The sequence below is a fragment of the Hordeum vulgare genome, chromosome 3H (assembly GCF_904849725.1).
Source record: "Hordeum vulgare subsp. vulgare chromosome 3H, MorexV3_pseudomolecules_assembly, whole genome shotgun sequence".
NCBI lineage: Eukaryota > Viridiplantae > Streptophyta > Magnoliopsida > Poales > Poaceae > Hordeum > Hordeum vulgare.
The window spans coordinates 109840606-109864064 of NC_058520.1; the positions used below are offsets into that span (position 1 = coordinate 109840606).

At 42.7% G+C, this 23459-nt stretch overlaps 1 long non-coding RNA gene across 1 annotated transcript; it reads left to right on the plus strand.

Moving 5' to 3' along the window:
* Positions 1–374: 374 nt before the first annotated feature.
* LOC123439632 lies at positions 375–1127 on the plus strand. Its single transcript, XR_006630126.1, has 2 exons — positions 375–456; positions 1048–1127. It is a non-coding gene; the product is annotated as an uncharacterized LOC123439632 (long non-coding RNA).
* The last annotated feature ends 22332 nt before the right edge of the window (positions 1128–23459 follow it).

Below are 23459 nucleotides of genomic sequence, written 5' to 3' on the forward strand. Positions count from 1 at the left end.
CGTATAGCACTAGATGTGTTGCAAACAGTTTGCTTTACCTGTTTGTCGATTTTTACTCGGGTGGATCTTTCTATGTTTTTTTGGTTCCGACGGTGGTCACCATGATCGAGGTTCCTACCATCCTGTTCGGTCGATCACGAGACCATGGAATATCACGACGGATTCAGTCGACGACCAATGTAGTCAGACAGAAAGCTTGACATTTGCAAATGGAACATAAGCACTCGGTGTTAGAGCCTCTGCCAGTTGACAAGGCCATTGATTTGGTCAAGATCAGGGACGTGCTTTATTTTATTGATGCTTTTTAACAAAGACAACCGATGGTCCTCTGTCACAAATTTTCTGATATGTCAAACATTGTATCATTTCGATTTCAGGTTTTTGATTGGATAATGAGCCTCTTTCAGAGAGAATTACATCATAATGCATCATACATAGTTGCCTGGATGAATTATGGTACAACTTCAGACTTCTTTTCACCTACTTGTTGTCTTTGTCTGTCCTCTATATGAACTACTTAGACAGTCAGATAGATAGCATTAATTTTACATATTCTTCCTCGTGTACTCGCAGATCATATTGTTCTTTGCTATCAATGGTTGATTTTGTTTGTGATATCAGATTAGTTAATCATATTTGTGCTATCAGTTTGGTTATTCGTTCTTTGTGCTATCATATTTGGCGAATTCACCTAGGCAGTCTTACATGTCCATCTTAGAAAAATTGCAATTCATATATATGACTACGCTTGCAGGTTTGAAACCTTAATGTGGCTAAAAGCATTTTGGCAGAAGAATTGATGTGCTAGAAATGGATCTTATTTGATTGGTTATTTTTGTGGAGGGGTCCAAGCAATTCATTTTGTAGTCCCATTTTTATTTTTGGGATACACTAACCTTCGAATCAAATGTGATGGGTTTATGTACTTGATTTCTATATGTGTAGCTATGCTGGCATTCAAGTTGGGTGCATCTATCTAATTGTTGATTCCATTTTTACTATAGATTATGTATATTCAGTATGATTGTTGATTCCGAAGTCTTCGAGGGAACAAGATGCCCCACTTGTTATCATGTTGTGTGGATTAAAACAAACTTATCACCCATGGTGTTTATAAAGCTTAGCCAGAATTTATCAAGGAGGAGCGCTCGAGGCATGCGATCATTAGCAAGTAAATCCATCCAAGGAGGAGCACTCGAGGCATGCAATTGGTTCTGGAGAAGAAGGGGAGGTGCTGGTTGCAGGGTGCTGGAGCTGAGACGACCACATGCATGTCTGAGAAGAACAGGCTCATCGATGTCACCTCCCTCACCTTTGTCATCTGCTGTTGTGATGCGGATCAATCTAAACATGTTTTTTTGGTTAGTTTGTCTATTTTTTTAGGGATAAACTTCATTGATTGAAGCAGCATATGTTGGAGAATGTAGATTCAGCATTTGTTTGAGTAGCTTTGGAGGTATTCTATATGACCTATGAGTGATATACCCTCCTCTCTCCTCCATCCATTTCACTCAAGTAGTCAAGTTAACCCAGTACACACATGTGTAGTCTGCCTTTAGGTGGTTTTCCCTTTGCTACATATAATATAGTTTTATGAATTTTCGAGCTCTTATTATACCAGACTAAGTGATTATATTGTATATATCTATTTGGTTAGGACAATCACAACAAGGAAGTACGCCAAAGATAAAATATCGGTGGCTTCAAAATGCCTTACCAGGTCCACCCATGAGATCTCCCCAAAAGCTTCACAAGTCATCTACCTAGGTTGATTCCTTTGGTTCTGCACTACACATATTTTTCTAGATTTTACAACGAAAACTTCTAATGTGCTTGACTCCATATTTTTCAGTTTCTTTCTTTGGCTTATTTCAAGTAACAAGGAGATCTCTTGTGATTTTGTTTTGTTCATGAAAATGCAGAATTGAGAGGAGACCTAGAAAACTTCTTCTCAGTTGAAAAAACGCTCATTTCTGGCATAATCTGGCAAACCCACTCGTGGAGCAACAACAACACTTAACATGTTCATATGACGCCCAGAAGAATTATCATACTTGCTGGCTCCTTCTGGGAAGGATTGTGATCAAGACTTTGTTGGAGGTTCCTTCCAATGCACATCACTGAGAGGCAGAACTTCTTTGTTGCCCCCACCAACTCTGATCTAGACTTTGTTACCACCATTTATTTATGCAATATCTACTGTTAATAACACAATGAAGTAAGATAGCTTTACATTACATTCTCAATTTCCAATCAAAATTTTATTTTGGCCTCAATCGTTTACATGCAATGGCGGAGCTATGTAGTGTCCTCGGGGGTTGTGGCCCCCCCAACATTGTACCAATTTGTGAAGAAGAAAAATATGTGAGGGTTTAGATGAGATTTTTTTAGATTTTGGCCCCCCTAAACCCTTGTATTTTACATTTCACCCCCATCCATTTTTGTCTAGACTCGCCACTGTTTACATGCATTAAACTATATATGCTCGCACGCGTGTCACCCCTTCTCAATGTATATAATACATCAGAGTAATTTATTTATCATGATGGTATTGGCTTGGACAACCTCTTCCTAATTTACTGTCCCATGAACAAAATATTATTAGGCGTGTCTTGATGATAAAAAATCAATACATATATGAAGTGTAATGACCAGTTAAAACAAGAGAAGATGAAAACATACAAGTCATACTGTTTGTCAAGAATTAGCTGAGAACCAACATTTTTCTAAAGCCACGCATAGGCATAGAATCTCTTATAAACATTTTAATTTGTTTCAAAAGCCCATGGCAACGCACGGGCGCTCTACTAGTATAGGTTATTTCGGAGAGAAATTAGCTAAGTATAGGCCATTTAATAGCTAAGTTAGGTGGAATAGGCCATCTTGGAGCTACATAGCCTTATTATGTCATTTAGGAGAGAACTTAGCTAAGTATAGGTCATTCTAGAGCTAACTTGGATAAAATATGTCATTTTGTAGCAAACTATGAATATTAATCCATTTTGACCTTATTATGTCATTTTGGAGCTAAATTAGTCATTTTAATGAGCAAACCAAGGTTCTTATGATGTTTTTACCTAACTATGCTAATTATGTCATTTTGGAGGATAATTAGCTAAGTATGTCTTTGTTGGGGAAAATAACCTTCGTAGAAGAAGAAAGAGAAGAAGCAAGAAGAGAAGAAGAAGGAGAAGAAAAAGAAGAAGAAGAAGGAGGAGGAGGAGGACAAGGAGGAGGAGAAGGAGAAAGAAGAAGAGAAGAAGAAGAAAAGAAGAAGGAGAAGAAGGAGGAGAAGGAGCTTCTCTCCTCCTTCTCCTTCTCGTTCTTCTTCCTCCTTCTCCTTCTTCTTCTCTTCTTCTTCTTCTTCCTTCCTTTCAATTTTCCTCTTTCTTCTCCTCTTGTCCCCTTCTTTCGGCTAAATTAGCAAAGAATGCCTTTTTGGAGCTAATTATGTAATTTCGAGGATAATTAGCTAAGTATAGGTCATGTTTTATTAAATAGACCATTTTGGAGCTAACTAAGCTAATTATGTCATTTAGGTGGAAGCCTAGCTAACTATACGTCATTCAGAGCTAACTTGGGTAAAATGTGTCATTCCGGAGCAAACTATGCTTATTAAGCCATTTTGGATCTAGCTAAGCTAATTATAGGCCATTTAATACCTAAGTTAGGGGGAATATGTCATCTTGCAGCTACGTAAGCCTTATTATGTCATTTAGGACAGAACTTAGCTAACTATAGGTCATTTTATATGAAATAGGTCATTTTGGAGCTAACTAAGCTAATTATGTCATTTAGGTGGAAGCCTAGCTAACTATAGGTAGTTTCGGAGCTCACTTGCGTTAAATATGTCACTTTGGAGCTAACTATGCTTATTAAGCCATATTGGAGGTAAATAGGCTAATTATATCATTTAGGTGGAAGCCAAGCTAAGTATATAATATTCATGAGCTAACCAAGGTTCTCATGCCATTTTGAGCTTATTATTTCATTTTTTAGCTAAATTGGTCATTTTAATGAGCTAACCAAGGTTCTTATGATGTTTTCACCTAACTAAGCTAATTACGTCATTTTGTAGGATAATTAGCCAATTTAATCTTTCTTGGATGAGTCTAAGCTACGTAGAAGAAGAGAAAGAGAATAGGCAAGAAGAGAAGAAGAAGTAAAAGAAGAAGGAGTAGGAGGAGAAGAAGGAGAAGGAAGAGGAGAAGAAGAAGAAAAGAAGAAGGAGAAGGAGAAGGAGGAAGAAGAAGGAGAAGGAGGAGCTCCTTCTCCTCCTTCTGCTTCTTCTCCTCCTTCTTCTCCTTCTTCTTATCCTTCTTCTTCTCTTCTTCTTCTTCTCTTCTTCTTCTTCTTCCTTCCTTCCATTTTTCCTATTTCTTCTCCTCTTGTCCCCTTCTTCGGGCTAAATTAGCTAAGAATGCCTTTTTTGAGCTAATTATGTCATTTCGAGGATAATTAGCTAAGTATAGGTGATGTTTTATTAAATAGACCATTTTGGAGCTAACTAAGCTAATTATTTCATTTAGGTGGAAGCCTAGCTAACTATAGGTCATTTCAGAGCTAACTTGGGTAAAATGTGTCATTCCGGAGCAGACTATGCTTATTAAGCCATTTTGGATTTAGCTAAGCTAATTATAGGCCATTTAATACCTAAGTTAGGGGGAATAGGTCATCTGGCAACTACGTAAGCCTTATTATGTCATTTAGGAGAGAACTTAGCTAACTATAGGTCATTTTTTATTAAATATGTCATTTTGGAGCTAACTAAGCTGAGTATGTCATTTAGGTGGAACCCTAGCTAACTATAGGTCGTTTCGGCGCTCACTTGGGTTAAATATGTTATTTTGGAGCTAACTATGCTTATTAAGCCATATTGGAGCTAAATTGGCAAATTATATCATTTTGGTGGAAGCCAAGCTAAGTATATAATATTCATGAGCTAACCAAGGTTCTGATGACATTTTGAGCTTATTATTTCATTTTTAGAAAAATTGGTCATTTTAATGAGCTAACCAAGGTTCTTATGATGTTTTCACCTAACTAAGCTAATTATGTCATTTTGTAGGATAATTAGCCAATTTAGTCTTTCTTGAATGAGTCGAAGCTACGTAGAAGAAGAGAAAGAGAAGAAGCAAGAAGAGAAGAAGAAGTAAAAGAAGAAGGAGGAGGAGGAGGAGGAGGAGAAGGAGAAGGAAGAGGAGAAGAAGAATAAAACAAGAAGAAGGAGAAGGAGGAAGAAGGAGGAAGAAGAAGGAGAAGGAGGAGCTCCTTCTCCTTCTTCTCCTCCTTCTTCTCCTTCTTCTCCTTCTTTTTATCTTTCTTCTTCTCTTCTTCTTCTTCTTCCTTCCTTCCATTTTTCCTCTTTCTTCTCCTCTTGTCCCCTTCATCGGGAAAATTAGCTAAGAATGCCTTTTTGGAGCTAATTATGTCATTTCGAGGATAATTATCTAAGTATAGGTCATGTTTTATTAAATAGACCATTTTGGAGCTAACTAAGCTAATTATGTCATTTAGGTGGAAGCCTAGCTAACTATAGGTCATTTCAGAGCTAACTTGGGTAAAATGTGTCATTCCGGAGCAAACTGTGCTTATTAAGGCATTTTGGATCTAGCTAAGCTAATTATAGTCCATTTAATACCTAAGTTAGGGGGAATAGGTCATCTTGCAGCTACGTAAGCCTTATTATGTCATTTAGGAGAGAACTTAGCTAACTACATGTCATTTTTTATTAAATAGGTAATTTTTGAGCTAACTAAGCTAATTATGTCATTTAGGTGGAAGCCTAGCTAACTATAGGTCGTTTCGGAGCTCACTTGGGTTAAATATGTCATTTTGGAGCTAACTATGCTTATTAAGCCATATTGGAGCTAAATTGGCTAATTATATCATTTAGGTGGAAGCCAAGCTAAGTATATAATATTATTGAGCTAACCAAGGTTCTCATTCCATTTTGTGCTTATTATTTCACTTTTTAGCTAAATTGGTCATTTTAATGAGCTAACCAAGGTTCTTGTGATGTTTTCACCTAACTAAGCTAATTATGTCATTTTGTAGAATAATTAGCCAATTTAGTCTTTCTTGGATGAGTCTAAGCTACGTAGAAGAAGAGAAAGAGAAGAAGCAAGAAGAGAAGAAGAAGTAAAAGAAGAAGGAGTAGGAGGAGGAGGAGGAGGAGAAGAAGGAGAAGGAAGAGGAGAAGAAGAAGAAAAGAAGAAGGAGAACGACAAGGAGGAAGAAGATGAAGGAGAAGGAGGAGCTCCTTCTCCTTCTTCTCCTCCTTCTTCTCCTTCTTCTTATCTTTCTTCTTCTCTTCTTCTTCTTCTCTTCTTCTTCGTCTTCCTTCCTTTCATTTTCCTCTTTCTTCTCCTCTTGTCCCCTTCTTCAGGCTAAATTAGCTAAGAATACCTTTTTTGGAGATAATTATGTCATTTAGGTGGAAGCCTAGCCAACTATAGGTCATTTCGGAGCTAACTTTGGTAAAATAGGTCATTCTGGAGCAAACTATGCTTTTTAAGCCATTTTGGATCTAGCTAAGCTGATTATAGGCCATTTAATACCTAAGTTAGGGGGAATAGGTCATCTTCGAGCTACCTAAGCCTTATTATGTCATTTAGGAGAGAACTTAGCTAAGTATATGTAATTTGTATTAAAACACTAGAAATAACATACCATTATCGTCATCACGGCGGTGAAGCACGGTGGCTCTGGCTTGTTTCACCTGGAGAAGGCTCCACTGTAGAAGGGTCGTGCGATGCATTTTGGGAGATATTCTGCACCAAACATCGTTTGCAATGTGTCGTTAGCATGAGGACACTCTTAAGATCACTGCACTGAAATGAAACTCACCGTCCCCGCCATGTTAATGACTAGCATCGGCGGAGGGACTTGGCCGCTCTTCTCACACATAGACTGTACATTTAGTTTCGAAAAGTCAAACTTTTTATTTATTAATGAAACGGACATTAAAATGCAAGATTTGAAATAACATGAAGAAGAAACTTACCACGAAGAGCTCGTATATGGCCCTGTTAGACGCATCATTCCATGACCTCTCCGCCTCCGCCAATGTAGTCGTCCTCTCCTCCAGCTCCCTCATCTCCTTATCCTTCTCTGCCATAGCCGCCTGCATTGCCTCTCTCTCTTTCTGAATAGCAGCCTGCAATACAACTCATTGTAAGCATTGTAATCATATTGGTTCCAACGCACAACATAATGCAGATAGATAGTTGAGTCCATTAAATTAACCTCGATGGCAAGCTCGATTGGCCGTGGACGAGGTGTTATCTCCAGACAGGAGCTCGTTTGGCGTGCCTTTATCTGCTGGAGAGTGCTAGGACAACGTATAAGGCCGTCTCCAATGGCGATCGAGCCATGGGGCCGCCCATTGCCAGCTATCATCACCAGCTCTAGATCAATAGGCCCCTCGCTCGGGTTAAAGTCCTGCCCTTTCCTCGCCTTCCCGTGATCTCTCTACTTCACGAGCATATGGTGGGAGGAGATGTTGGTGAAGTTTTCTGGATACTCGGGGTCAGACTCAGAGAATGCCTTGACCTTCTTGTACGAGGCAGTATGGGCCATCGCATACAGGTCGTACATCTGTGGCACCTCCGTCTTATTGTGACGCGCCTAAAAGAGAAAGAGAGGAAAATTGTATTAGTAAAGGGCTCAAGATAGCTTTAAGAATGAATTGCATGAGGCATGAAGCAAACCACATACCCAGTTCTTGCCAAATTGGATTAAGTTGACACTCCCTTGATGGTGTGGCACACCAACCATTTTGCCACGCCTCTCCTTGGCGTTGTTGTGGCTGGCCTGCCACGTTTCGGAGAACCACTGATCCACTAAGGCCTCCCATCAATCCATCTTATCCACACACCATCTCGAGGGCACCTAAGTTAATAAAAAGAAATTTGAGCGCGTAAGAACCAAATCAAGGAAACTAACTACAAAGCCTTCATAATATGTAATTACCTTCATGTAATGCTCCTTCTCCATCTTAGAATCACGGCACTTCGCCTTGTCCTTCCTAATACGTCGCGTGGCATAGTAGTCTCGAACAGCCTTCACCCAAGCCTTGTGCCGAAAGTTTTGAAGTAGGCAGCGACATTCGGTTTCGATAACCTTTGCCGCGTCCTCCTCGTATCCCTCCTCGCACCTGTAGTAGGTCTGCAAACGAGACAACACCGATTAGTACAATAACTAGCTATGGTTGATTTTTAATTGTGTGAAGGAGAAATTACCCAGAACTGTCGAATCACCATGTCGGCCCTCGTGTGGCACGAAACACCGTCGATCTCCACCTCCGGCGGGGCCGAGGCACCCAAGTGGTGCTCCCAGGTCATTCCTACCTCTCTCTCCCGACCGGGAAACGTAACAAACCCTGGAAAGTTTTTACGGCAAAGCACACCAAGGATGTTGTTAGGCTTGCGGACACCCTTGGCAACAATCCAACCCCTACGGTATGACAAATTAAGAAAAACTCATTATATATTTGAGAAAACGTGAAGGAAAAAGGTTAAATAAGAGTAAATTAACTTACTTGTCCCCATTTGCCTAATCGACCACCTCTGCTCGGGGGTCGCCGGCACGAGCGGGAGCCCCGAACTACCACGCTGGTAGACGGTTGCCCCCTCACCCAAATCCTCATCGCTACTAGCATGGCCACTTGGCTCAGCCTAGGTATCCCACTGGGTCTCTGAGGACGTACCCTCATCCCTGCTTTGCTCCGGAGTCGGCTGGAATGAAGCCTCTGGGACACGAGTCTCATGGGTCAAAGGCTCGTCGACCTGAGGCTCGTGAACCAGAGACCATGTAGCCTCCACCTCAGACGAATCCACCCTAGAAGTCTTGTGCTCAGGTGAATCAGCTTGGGGTGGTGGCGGAGACCGTGTAGCCTCCACCTCAGAAGGCGTGGGAGCCACCGCCCTACCTCTCCCGCGGCCACGTGTACCTTTAGTACAACATAAATACCAACATGAGTAATAATATGTATATAAATACCAATATGCATACAACATGAGTACAACATAAATACCAACATGAATACAACGTGTACCTTTAGTACCTCTCGGCTTCGCGGGGTGTCGACCTCCTCTCACGGGGGCGCTCCTTGCATAGAAGAGAGCAACACTCTCTGAAGAGGCGAGGCAGGAATGGAAGTACCCATCCCATCACCCGCCGATGAAGGAGTCGCGGAGTGCTTTCGACCCTTTCCCACCATCTTTCTACACCTATCATGACAAAGAGTAAATGAAAGTAGTACAACATAAATACCAACATGAGTAATAAAATGTATATAATTTAAGTGTATCATCGTCATAAATACCAACATGACTAATAAAAATTGAATACCTAACATGAACTCAAAATTTATATATAGTATAATAGTTGAATACCTGACATGAACTAATAACAATCGTGCTCGTCTATATATGCTTCGGGGTCAATAAATGCATCATGATCATCACTATCATCAATAAATGCATCATCATCATCACTATCACGAAGAACATGTCGAAGGCCACCATTATGTAATTGGTCAAGAAGTGACAGGTCATCCGCAGCAGTAACCTCTTCTTCTTCCACCTCTTCCTGTTCGGGCTTAGGGGTTAAGACGGTTTCACTATCGCTGTTTACTTCAATGTTCTCGGGTGAAGTAGAGCGGTTCTTGAAACGTTTCTTGAACATACGTGTTTCTTGGAAGAATTCTCCTTCATATGTGTCTGGGTTAATGTGAGGTTCGTAATCCTCGTCATTGAGGGTAGGTGGTCTAAAATGTGGTGGCACTTCATAAACGACATCCCAAACTTTGAGATTTGGATCAGTTTGGCAGGCCCACGATAAATAGAAAACTTGTGTCGCCTGTTGAACCGTAATATAGACACCGGGAACATCTAAGTGGGTGTTTTGGTTGATTTCGACTAGTCCTATATGTTAACGAGTCCTTCTAGTATCCCTCGGCTCAAACCAATAACATTTGAAGACTAGACGGTCGGTGGGTTTTCACCATAGAATAGAAGTTCATAAATTGCTTCAACTCTCCCATAATACTCGTTTCCTCCTTCGCTGATAGCAGAGACAGAACAATTTGTAGTCTTTAGGTCGGGCATAGATAGCTCTTTGCCAAAGGTATGAAAGTTATACCCGTTCATGTTGTATTTGTCAAATGAACGGACCTTATAGTCAAAACCATTAGCGACTTGTCTCAGCTCGATGTCCATAGACTCTGCATCAGCCTACAAGTTTAATACGAAAGAATGGATGCATTAGCCGCAAATTAGACCAAGAAATCAAATGGGCCCTTAATGGTAATTAATTACCCTTTGTTTGAACCAAGAGATGAAACCGGGATAGTCGCCTCCATGCTTTGCGAGAAGCTCATACTCTTCAACGGGATCCTTTTCGATGACCGCTCCATCCGAGAAATCGGCGACGTATCAACTATATCAAATATCCGGGAATAAGAGTAGTTCAAAGCAATTAGAAGTTGCGGAACAATAATTTACCGAGAACTTACTCGATGTATGGCCGCACTTCTGTTAGGTTGGTGAAGATATACAATGAAATGGTCCGCCATTCTTCGACATCCAACGATTTCCCTTTCGAAACACCGGATGGTGCGAGCTTACCTTTGAATAGGATGAGGTTGGATTGAACTTTTTTTGGATCGCCATCATTGTACCGAGGCTTCGGGTTATGCAAATGATGATTTTTGGCTTCGCAGTGTGCTGTCACGAACTTTGCCGCCTCCTTAGTAATGAATGCCTCGGCCATCGTCTTCTGCATCCTCTCAGTTGAGTAGCACCATCGATTTTGAATGCCCCCCATTCTTGCCTCGATCGGGAGATGCAAAATCAAATGTTGCATTGGATTAAAGAAGCCCGGTGGAAAGATCTTTTCTAATTTGCAGATCAACTCCGGCGCCAACTCTTCCATTTCATCTAGCACGCCAGGCGATAGTTCTTTCGCACAAAGAGAACGGAAGAAATAGCTCAGCTCTGCCAGTACTAGCCATTCATCCTCACGGATAAAGCCACGCAATATCACCGTCATTACCCGCTCAATCCATATGTACCAATCATGACTCTTGAGACCAAATATTTTCAATTTCTCAAGACTAGCTCCCCTGTTTAAATTCGCAGCATACCCGTCGGGGAACATCAACCACATTTTCACCCACAATATCATTTCCCTCATAGCTGGCCTTTCAGGATTGAACCATGCCTTTGGCTTCGCTATGCTTTGATTTCCTTTCCGTTGTCGCAAGTTTTGCAACGGTCTATCACATAGAGCCTCCATGTCGATTCTAGCCTTAGGATTATCTTTTCACTTCCCCTCTATGCCGAACAATGTACCAAAAATGGCCTCCGCAATATTATTTTCAGTGTGCATCACTTCGATGTTGTGTGGGCAAAGGAGGTCTCTGAAGTAAGGCAGATCCCATAAGCATGACTTGTGAGTCCAGGCATGTTCCGTATTAGACCCTTTGAAGTATCCTGGACGCAAAGGATCAGGCTCGAGAGCGTTTAACTGATCAAGGCTCTGTTGGCCTGTCAACGCAGCTGGTGCAGTGTTTTTGACAACTCTACCTTTGATGAAATTCTTCTTGTCCTTTCTGAACTTATGGTCAGGATCCAGGAACTGTCTATGCATGTCAAAGGAAGAATACTTGCGACCAGCCGGCAACCAAGGGAACTGAAGAGCTACCTTGCATGTGGTTCACGGGAACCTTCCATGCACACACCAACGAGCGAATAGCGCAAACGCCGGATAATCATGCGTCGAGTACATGTACCACACATGCATTTTGAAATTTGTTTTGGTAGCCGCGTCGTAGGTCTTGATCCCATTATCCCAGGCTTATTGCAACTCATCCTTAAGCGGCTGCATGTACACATTCATATTATTCCCCGGATAGTTGGGCCCTGGAATTATCAACGTCAGGAAAATGTTCTTTCTTTTCATAATCTCTCCGGGTGGCAAATTTAGTGGAATGACAAATACAGGCCAACAACTGTATTGTGTTGCCGTCATACCATACACATTGAACCCATCCGTGCTGATGGACACTCTAGGTTGCCTTGGATCTTCCGATTTATCCTTACGTAATGCATCGAATTGCCTCCACGCAAAACCATCTGAAGTGTGTACCAGCATCTTGTTCCCATCCGCATCTAGTTCGGTTCTTTTGCCCGATTTGTGCCAGGTCACCTGTCTGGCCGTCTCTTCGACCATGAAAATACGTTGAAGTCTTGGTACGATTGGCAGATACCGAAGAACACTAATGGGGATTTTGGTCTGATTCTTCTCACCCATACCGTTGTCTACCACAATATACGTGGAAGAATTGCAAATGGGGCAATAGTTCAAGGCCGCATACTCAAGCCTAAATAAGGCACATCCATACTCACAGGCATGTATCTTCTCATAGGGAATCTTAAGTACATAGAGGATTTTCTCTTACTGGTACAAGTTTGCAGACAGTACATGGCCTTTGGGTAGAAAGCGTCCAAATATCGTCATCATCGCGTTGTAGCATTCTCTGCCTAGGTTGAATTGAGCCTTCCGAGCCATCACTTGCGCGATGGCATCCAGCTGACAAAGCTCAGTCTGCTCGTGGAGAGGACGTTTTGAAGACTCCAACATTTCATAGAAGGCCTTTGCAGATTCCTCCATCTCATCGTCCGAATCCCGAGCATCATCAAAGTCTTGCACCATGTCTTCAATCCGGTACCATGCTCGTCGATGCAACGACGAATCACCTCAACTCTAGCACGTTGGTTAGACTCACCATGAAAAGTCCACACCGTATAATTAGGTGTAAAACCCCACTTCTCCAGGTGTTTACCCATTTCAAACTCTGTCTGCTTTTTCCAGTTGTCACAGTTGGGACAGGGGCACCATTTTTTTGCTGGCCATTTGCAAATGCGGCTCTCACAAACCCCCTGGTTTTTGTTAAACATTCATGGGTCATGTCTTTCTGACTAGGGTGACCAGTGTACATCCAAGCACGATCACTCATGTTGCCTAGCTACCTATGGGGGCACAAGAAGTAAATATATAATTCATCATCTATATTCATACGCTAATCAAGTTTATCAGATTTATTACGTCCATGTAACCTACACGCTAATAGGTAAAGATAGGTCCTAATCCCACCCGAGTATGTGTAGATTGGGTTCGTTTTCCCATGCTCTGCTCTAGATGCGACGCAGAATTTCGGCAACACCTCCCCGCTATTCTCCTGATACACGTCTCGGCAATAAGCAGAGAGGATGTGTACCCGGAGAACAACAGGGAGGCACTGACGAAATTCTGCATCGGATCCAGAGCACAACATACGGGAAAATGAACCCAATCTACACATACTCGGGCTGTCAATGGATAATCTTGGACAATTCGAAAGGATGGAGGTTATAAATATGCAAATAAATTCATATTTATAGATGTCGCCCTTTCGAACAGGAGACGCATACTGGTCACGCATACTCATGATTGAAGAAACCTATAGCTAGCAAGTTCCATCGACACGAAGACCAGGACAGAGCAAATTAAGGGGGTAGGAGGAGAAGTCATTTGTGCTCACCATCAAACGCAAGGGCGGAGCTCGTCCAACGCACGTGGAGGTCGTCGAACAACTGCACATTCAAATTCACAATATCAACATAAATACGATGTTTTTATAATTAACATAACTATGTGACCTAACTCTTAACTATTTGGGTCAGTATCGTCGGGGGTCGAGGGTCACTGGCGTCGGGGGTTGGGGTCTTTTCGGTCAACAAGAGGCCGAAGAGGTGTCGGGGCTCGGGAGTTGGGGGTTAGTGGCGTCGGGGGTCGGGGTAGGGGGTCGGGGGCCGAGGGTGAGTGGCGTCGGGGGTCGGGGGTCGAGGGTCAGTGGTGTCGGGGGTCGGGGGGTCGGGGGTTCGTGTACTACGACATCTCCTCCAACCTCATCAGCTACTTGACCGGCCCGCTCGGGGAGAGCATGGCCGCAGCCGCCGCCGCCGTCAACGCCTAGTCCGGCGCCGCGTCCATGATGCCGCTGCTCGGCGCCGCCGTCGCCGACTCATGGCTCGGCCGCTACCGAACCATCGTCGCCTCCTCCATGCTATACATCACGGTCAACCAACTCCTCACAACGCCCCCTGATTCGTTTCCTTCGTTGATGCCAAGCACAACTTTCTTCCTTATGCTCAATCAACTTTTCTGTGGATCTTTCGGTAGCGTTTTGTTGAACGAGAACGAGTTTAAAGGTCCAAGAAATCTCGCACGAGTGGCGCATGGCACCGTATAGTAGTAGTACTAGTAGTATTTTTGTTGAGACTATTATGGTTGACAGACATGTTTCAAAATTTCATTGTTTTGTCCGGTGGAAGCACACACACCACAACATATTGCACCGGTTAATTTGACCTCCCACTAATTAACTAACGTACAAAATCTACCACTAAGTAACTAAAAAAGAATCTAGCTACCACTAATTAACAAAACAGAATCTACCACTAAACTACCTACTAAATCTACTAATTAACAGAATCTACCACTAGTCAACACTCGGTCACATTCTGGCAACTGATGAAAGAGGAGCTGGGCGTGATGGTGGCTAGTCCACCGGTTAATTTGACCTCCCAGAAGGCTCTCTCATCTTGGTTGCTTGAATGGTCGCTGCCGCTGCTGACCATGAGAAGGAGCTCTACAGGCTACTTACGGGCTATGGCTCGCCAGAAACAACACAAGGGAGGGGCGGAAGCTGCAGCGGCCACATGAAATAATAGATTCTCTGAAGGTGCAACTGTCAGATTGGAAAGTAGCAAACGAGAAAAGGGTGTCACAGCCGGAGCCAAAAACCATCCAGAAATGGGAGCCTCCTGTCAATGGATGGGTAAAAAGAAACTCCGATGGCGTGGTCTCGAAGCAAGGAACAAACGATGGTGGTGGGGAAGTATTCCGGGATCATAATGCGATGTTCTTGTCCGTAGTTAGCCATTTCTTCCCAGGCATTGCTGATCCCGAAGCGGTAGAAGCGTTGGCATGCAGAAGGGCACTAGCTATAGGTGGCTTTTGGTCCTAACATCCAACGAGCACATTTGGAACTGGATAGCAGGACACTGGTGGTGAAGATTAATCATCCAGATAGGAACTTGTCTGCTGTCGGGCCTTGGGTACAAGATATCAAGACAATGCTTAATTCTTTCGATGAGTTCAAGGTCAGTTGGATTTGTCGTTCGGGTAATATGGCCGCGCATAAGCTAGCTAGGGTAAGTGTAGGGGAGCTTCGTAGTGAAACTTGTCTGTTGTCGGGCCTTGGGTACAAAAAATCTACTAATTAACTAACTAAATATAACAACTAACTGAACTACCAACTAACTAAATAAAATGTACCAATTAACTAAACTACCACTAAATCTACTAATTAACTAACCTACAAACTAACAACTAACACGAACAAGATCCAAAATTTGAATGGGCATTACCACTAACAACTAACCTAGCTAACCTAATTAACAGTAGGTAATTAACAACTAACCTAACTAACCTAATTAACAAATTATACGAAAAAGGAAAAAAATAGGGACTCACGGGAGGGGGGCGGCCGGGCGATGAGGACGGTGCAGGGAGGACAACCGTAGAGGAGGAGGGGCGCGGGGAGGAGGAGGTGCGCTGGTTGGAAGGTGTAGTGGTGGAGGAGGGGCGGCGCGGTGGTGAAGGAGGGGTTGTGGGGAGGAGGAGGGCGCGGTGGTGGAGGAGGGCGCGATGGTGGATGAGGGGGTGGCGCGGCGCGGCCTCCTTGGGCCTGAGCAGCGGGACGACGGGGCGGCGCAACGCGGCCTCCTTGGGTCGGAGCAGCGGGACGTCGGCGCGGAGCACCTGGTGCCGGATGGCAGGATTCGAGTAGCGGGGTTGAGGCGGAAACCTATGGGTGGCCGGCGGAGCTCATCGGCACGCGGCGCGGGGCGCAGATGCACTGGTGGGCTACGTGGGAATCGGCAGTTGGAGGGGGCGGGCGTTAGTGTGGTTGGTGGGCCGCCCCTTTGCTGTCCGTCGTGCTCCCAGGTAGACAGCAAAGGACTCCGAGGCAGACGTCAAAGGGGCGGGGTTGGGGAGGCATCGGGTGGGGGCAGCCGTTAGTGTGGTTGGTGGGCCGTCGTCCCCTTTGCCATTCGTCGTGCTCCCAGGCAGACGGCAAAGGAGTCCCAAGCAGATGGCAAAGGGGCGGGGTGGGTGGGGGTGGGGTTTCGGCCATTTGGGGGGGGGGGGCTTTGCCGTTTGCCCACCCTTTGCCATCCGCATAGGGCTTCTTTGTCGTCCGCCAGCGGACGGCAAAGAGGTGGCCGACGGCAAATTTGACCTTTGCCATCGGCCACCTCTTTGCCGTCAGCACCGTGACAGCTCACGACAAAGAGTACCTTTGCCATGCGTGAGCAGACGGCAAAGCCCAGGCAGACGGCAAAATTCTTGCATGTATTCCGTATATAGTCATACGTGCTTGCATTAAGAACTTCCTTCACATATTTTGTCCTACCCTCCTGTGCCAGCGGGTTCCTATTGTAAACTAAGGTATATTAAGGCCTCCTTTTAATAGAGACCTGGGACAAAGCATTAACACATGGTGAATACATGAACTCCTCAAACTACGGGAATCACCTGACAGTGTCCCAATTTCTGTCACCTTGGGGGATGCGGATCATGACACATAATAGGTGACTACGACTTTCAAGATAGGATCCGAAACACTCTTATATTCATGAAAACATAATAGGTTCAGATCTGAAATCATAGCACTCGGGCCCTAGTGACAAGCATTAAGCATAGCAACGTCATAGCAACATCAATCTCCGAACATTGTGGACACTAGGGATCAAACCCTATCAAACTTAACTCGATTACATGATCAATCTCATCTAATCTCACCACAGTATAGCAAGCGTACAAAGGAATTACTCACTCCCGATGGTGAGCATCATGGTGGTTTTGATGGAGAAGGGTTGGTGATGACGACGGTGAAGAACCCCCCTCTCCGCAACCCAAAATAGACTCCAAATCAGGCCTCCAGAGGAAGAACATGATGTGGCGGCAGCTCTGTCTCGCGAAACGCGATGAAATATTCTCTCCTCTTTTTTTCTCCGCAAATAGGAATTTATAGGACTCGAATTAGGGTCGGAGGAGCCACGTGGGCCCCACAAGCCATGAGGGCGCGCTTAGGGCCTGTGCCGCGCCCTGTTGGCTTGTGCCCCCTAGCACACCTCCTCCAGCATGTCTTTGCTCCATAATTCATTATAATTACCAGAAAAAATTCAAAAAAAGTTTCGTCCAATTCCGAGAACTTTTATTTCTGCACAAAAATAACACCAAAGTAGTTCTACTGAAAACAACGTCAGTCCAAGTTAGTTTCACTCAAATCATGCAAATTAGAGTCCAAAACAAGATAAAAAGTGTTTGGAAAAGTAGATACGTTAGAGTCGTATCAGTATCTTATGAAGGTGCTCTTCTCTGATTTGGGTTTGAGCTTATGAGACATAAGTGTCACATCCCCAAACTTTAAGAAACGACAACTTAGGTTTCTCGCCAAACCATAATTCATACGGTGTCGTCTCAAGGGATTAAGATGGTGCTCTGTTTAAAGTGAATGTAGTTGTCTCTCATGTATAACTCCAAAATTATAGTGGCAAATTGGTAATAGAGATAAAAGAATACACCATATCCAATAGAGTACATTCGGACACACCATTTCACACTGGTGGTCCAGGTGGCGTGAGTTGTGAAACAATTTCCACATTGCCTTCCATTCCAAACTCATAACTCAGATATTCACCTCCACGATCATACCATGACATTTTATCTTCTTGTCATGATGATATTCAACATGATTCTAAAATTGCTTGAACTTTTCAAAACTTCAGACGTGTGTTTCATCATGTAAATATACCCGTATCTACTCAAATCATCCGTGAAGGTATGAAAATAACAATATTCACCGCGTGCTTCAACACTCATTGGACTACATACATTAATATGTATTATTTCCAATATTTTAGTTGCCCACTCCATCGTACCAGAAAACAGAGTCTTAGTCATCTTGCCCATGAGGCATGGTTCACATGTCTCAAGCAATTCCAAATCGAGTGACTCCAAAGATGCATCAGCATGCAGTTTTTTCATGCGCTTTACACTAATATGACCTAAGCAACAGTGCCACATGTATATGGTACTATTATCATTAACTTTGCATCTTTTGGCATCAATACTAAGAACATGTGTATCACTACGATCGAGATTCAGTAAACCATTCACATTGGGTGCATGATCATAAAAGATATTATTCATGTAAACAAAACAAACATTTATTATCTTAAATGAATAAGTGTCTCGCAATAAACAAGATCAAGATATATTGTTCATGCTTAGTGTAGGAACCAAATAACATTTATTTTGATTTAATTCTAATCCTGAAGGTAGAGAGAGCATGCCGATGGTGATCACATTAGCCTTGGAGACATGTCCAACACACATCGTCACCTCGTCCTTAGCTAGTCTTGTTTATTCCGCACCTCCTGTTTCGAGTTACTAATATTAGCAAATGAACCGGTATCAAATATAGAGGGGCTACTATGAGCACCAGTAAGGTACACATCAGTAACATGTATATCAAATATACTTTTCTTGACGTTCTCAGCCTTCTTATCTGCCAATTATGTGGTACAGTTTCGCTTCAGTGACCGTTCCCTCTACAACAAAAGCATTCAATCTCAGGTTTGGGCCCAACCTTGGATTTTCTTCAGTGGAGCGAAAACTCGCTTAGCATTCTCAAAGTTTACCTTCTTGCCCTTGCCCTTCTTGAAACTAATGGTTTTACTAACCATCAAAACTTGACGCTCCTTCTTGATATCTAACTTCGCAGCGTAAAGCATTGTGAATAGCTTAGGGATCATCTTCTCTATCCCTCACATGCGATAGTTCATCATGAAGCTCTAGTAGCTTGGTGACAGTGACTTGGAGAACTCTGTCAATCACTATCTTATCTGGGAGATTAACTCCCACATCATTGAGACAATCTAAGCACATGCTCACTAGTTGATCTATCCTCCTCCATCTTAGAGGTAAATAACTTGTCAGAGGTATCATGCCTCTCAACACAGACATGATCCTAAAATACTAATTTTGGGTCTTGGAATATCTCCTATGTTGTGTGATGTTCAAAATGTTTTTGGAGCCCAGTTCTAAACCTTAAAGCATGGCGCACTAAACTATCGAGTAGTCATCAGAATGTGCCTTCCAGACATTCACAACATCCATTGACGATGCTTGAGGTGGTGGTGCACTGAGCGGTGCATCAAGGACATGAGGACAATCTTCATATTATGGATCGAGTCCGCATAATTGCTACCATCATATTTCAACTTAGATTTCTCTAGGAACATATCAAAACACACGGGAGCTACAGCGTGAGCTATTGATCTACAACCTAATTTGCAAATACATTTTGACTATGCTCATGATAATTAGTTTAGTTAATCAAATTACTAATGAACTCCAACTCAAATCAACATTCCTCAGGTTGTCTAAGTGTTACATGATACAAATACACCAACCCAACTCTGAACATCATATGAGATGCAGTGGTTTCAATGGTCAACATCTCCATGTTGATCATATCTACTATATGCCTCATGTTTGACCTTTGAGTCTCCTGTGTTCCTAGGCCATCAGTCTCCTATGTTTCGAAGCCAAGTATGTAGATGCTAGGCTCGTCAAGTTTAACCCAAGTATTCCGCATGTGCAAAACTGGCTTACCCCTTTGTATGTGACTGAAGAGTCTATCACACCCGATCATCATGAGGTGTTTCGGAACGACGAACTTTCACAATGGTCCATACTTGGGGAGAACACAATTTTATCTTCAAATTTAGTCAGGATCATCTTATAATGCTACCATCATCCTAAGGAAAATAAGATGCATAAAAGTATAAACATCACAACAAAATCATATAAGTGACATGATATGGCCATCATCATCTGGTGATTTTGATCTACATCTCCAAAGCACCAGCATGATCTCCATCATCACCGCCATGACACCATGAACTCCATAATCATGATATCTATCATCACGATTTCCATCATCGTGGCGTCGTGTGATTGTCGTGCCAACTATTGCTTCTACAACCACTGCTAACTCATAGCAATAAAGTAAAGCAAATTTCATGTAATAAATTAAAGACAACCATATGCCTCCTGCCGGTTGTCATACTCATCGACTTGCAAGTCGTGATAACTAGTACAAAACATGATCATCTTATACATCACATATATCATATCACATGTTGGACATATCACATCATAACATGACCTCCAAAAACAAGTTAGACGTCCTCTACTTTGTTGTTGGAAGTTTTATGTGGCTGTTATGGGCAACTAGCAAGAATCGTTCTTACCCACGCAAAACGACAATGGTGATAATCAAGTTGCCTTTTAACCTTCTACAAAGACCGCATTCGTCAAATCCGATTCAACTAAAGTGGGAGAGACACACACCCACCAGCCACCTTTATGCAAACAAGTTGCATGTTTATCGGTGGAACCTGTCTCTTGTGCGAGCACAAGTAAGGTTGGTCTGAGCCAATTCATACCACAATGCATGTGAATCAAAATAAGACTAAAGAGCTAAGCAATCTGAACATCAACAACCACAAACACTTTGTGTTCTACTCGTGCATATCGTCTACGGATAGACCTAGCTCGTGATGCCACTGTTGGGGAACGTTGGATGGGAAATAAAAAAATTCGTATGAAACACCCAAGATCTATTCTATGGAGATGATATCAAAGAGAGGTAGAGGTGTCTACATACCCTTGTAGACCAAACGCGTTAACGATCTAGAGATTGTTGTTGGTGAAGTCAAACTCGCGTCTTGATCCAATCCAATCCAAGCACCACATGTGCTGCACCTCCGAGGTTAGCACATGCCCGACTCAGTGACATATCCTCCTTCTTGATCCAGAGAGAGCGGTAGAATATTTAGATGAGATCTGAACCAACACAACGGCATGGTGGTGGTGGTGGCAACGGAATTCCGACAGGGCTTCGCCAAGCGCGGATCGGAGAAGCATGGGAGGAGTTGGCAGAGTCAATGGGGAAGGATGAAGGGTTGGCTTCCCCCATGCACCACCCCATCTATATATAGGATAGACGACGGGGGAGGGTGTCCAATGGCCGACAACAAGGTAGAAAACCCTATAAGCATGATGATAACATCTTATCTCTAGATTCAACCCTTTTAGATTTACATATAAGATCTTATCTCTAGATTTAAATGACATGTGCCTTGGGGAAAGGTGCAACCAGACCATGTGAGATGTAGTCCCACCCCTCGGTCCATGGGGAACCTACCCGGGTTTTTGGGACCCATGGTGGAACTACTGAAACCTTCTAGAACCTTCTCGACACTCTATCGAAAAATTCTTGAACTTTTTTGGAACCCTGGATATGACTGCCCATGTATAAATCTTTACCTCCAGACCATTCCAGAGCTCCTCGTGGTGTCCCAGATCCCATTCGAGTCTTCACACTACTTTCGAACTTTCCACTATTAATATCTCAACATTACCCTAGCGCTATTGAAAGTTAAGTGCGTGACCCTATGTGTTCGAGAATCATGTTGACATGACCGAGATACCTCACCGATCAAAAACCAATAGTGGGACCTGGAAGCCCATATTGGTTCGCACATATTCCATGAAGAACTTCATCAGTCTAAACACGATGCCAAGGATTCAATCAATCCCGTATGCAGTTCCCTTTGTCTATCGGTATGTTACTTACCCGAGATACGATCGTCGGTATCTCCATACCTAGTTCAATCTCGTTGCCAACAAGTCTCTTTACTCATTCTGCAATACAAGATACCATGACTAACTAATTAGTCACATATCTTTCAAGCTTCTTATAATTTTCTATTCCCAAGAGGGCCTAGAGATACCTCTCCATCTTATGGAGTGGCAAATCCAAGTCTTGATCCATCCCAACCCAACAGGCACCCTTGGAGATACCTGTAGAGTACCTTTATGATCATCCCGTTATGACGTGACATTCTTTACACACAAGGCATTCCTCAGGTTTTAGGGAGTTGCATGTTCTCATGGTCTAAGGAACATATACTTGACATGAAGAAAGGAGTAGCAACAAACTAAGTGATATGATCAAATGCTAAGATTATGGTTGGGTCTTGTCCATCACATCATTCTCCTAATGATGTAATCCCCATTTCAAATGACAACCCATGTCTATGGTTAGGAAACCTTAACCATATTTGATCAACGAGCTAGTCTAGTATAGGCTCACTACGGAGACGGTGTTGTTCATATATCCACACATGTATTTAAGTTTCCGATCAATACAATTCTACCATGGATAATGAACGATTATCATGAATAAGGAAATATGATAATAACAACTTTATTATTTCCCCTAGGTCATATTTCCAACATAAGTCATGGATAAGTTAGAATACAATACCTTATGGAATAATAAAGTATGAATCAATTTATAATAGTACATAATGATTATGGTTCGTCTAGCCTAGAAACAGATCTCACGAGTTTTCTGTTGAGTTTTGTGTGCTGAAGTTTTCAAGTTTTTGGGTGTTATCACGATGGATGAAGGAATAAGGAGCGGCAAGAGACTAATATTGGGGATGCCCAAGGCACCCCAAGGTAATATTCTAGGAAGACTCAAGCGTCTAAGCTTGGGGATGCCCCGGAAGGCATCCCGTCTTTTTTTTCAATCCATCGGTTTGTCACTCAGAGCTATATTTTTATTCATCAAATGATATGAGTTTTTCTTGGAGCGTCCTTCTCTTTAGTTTGCTTTTTTTTAGTTTTAAACAATCAATTTTTCTAGATATACCCAGTTGAGAGACGCACATATTAACCATTATTTGATTGAATACTCTTTGTGCTTCATTTATATCTTTTAAGTTAAGCCGTTGCTACAGTACTTCACTTATATCTTTTAGAGCACGATGGCGTATAGATTTTGTAGAAATAATAGCTCTATCGTTCTTCACATAAATTTGTTTGAGAGTTAATAAACAACAATTGTAATTTGCATGGGTTATTTGACGAGTATATGAAAGTAATAGGTATTCAAGGAGTGCATAATCAAAACCACATGTAGCACATAAAATATAAATTCTGGGTTAATGATATTGATGTGGTAATATTAAAGGGTATGAGTGCATGATTGTTGGTTAATAAAAATATCGATAGTGAAAGGGTGTTAATATGATGTTCATATAAATATTGGTTATGCATGGTGTTTATGTGTGAGCATTCTTATTCCTCATTGAAATCTTGTGTTACTTAGGTCGGGGGCACACGATGTTTAATCCTACCAACCTCCCCCTAGGGGCATGCTAGTAGTACTTTGCTTCGAGAGAGCTAATAAAATCTTGCAA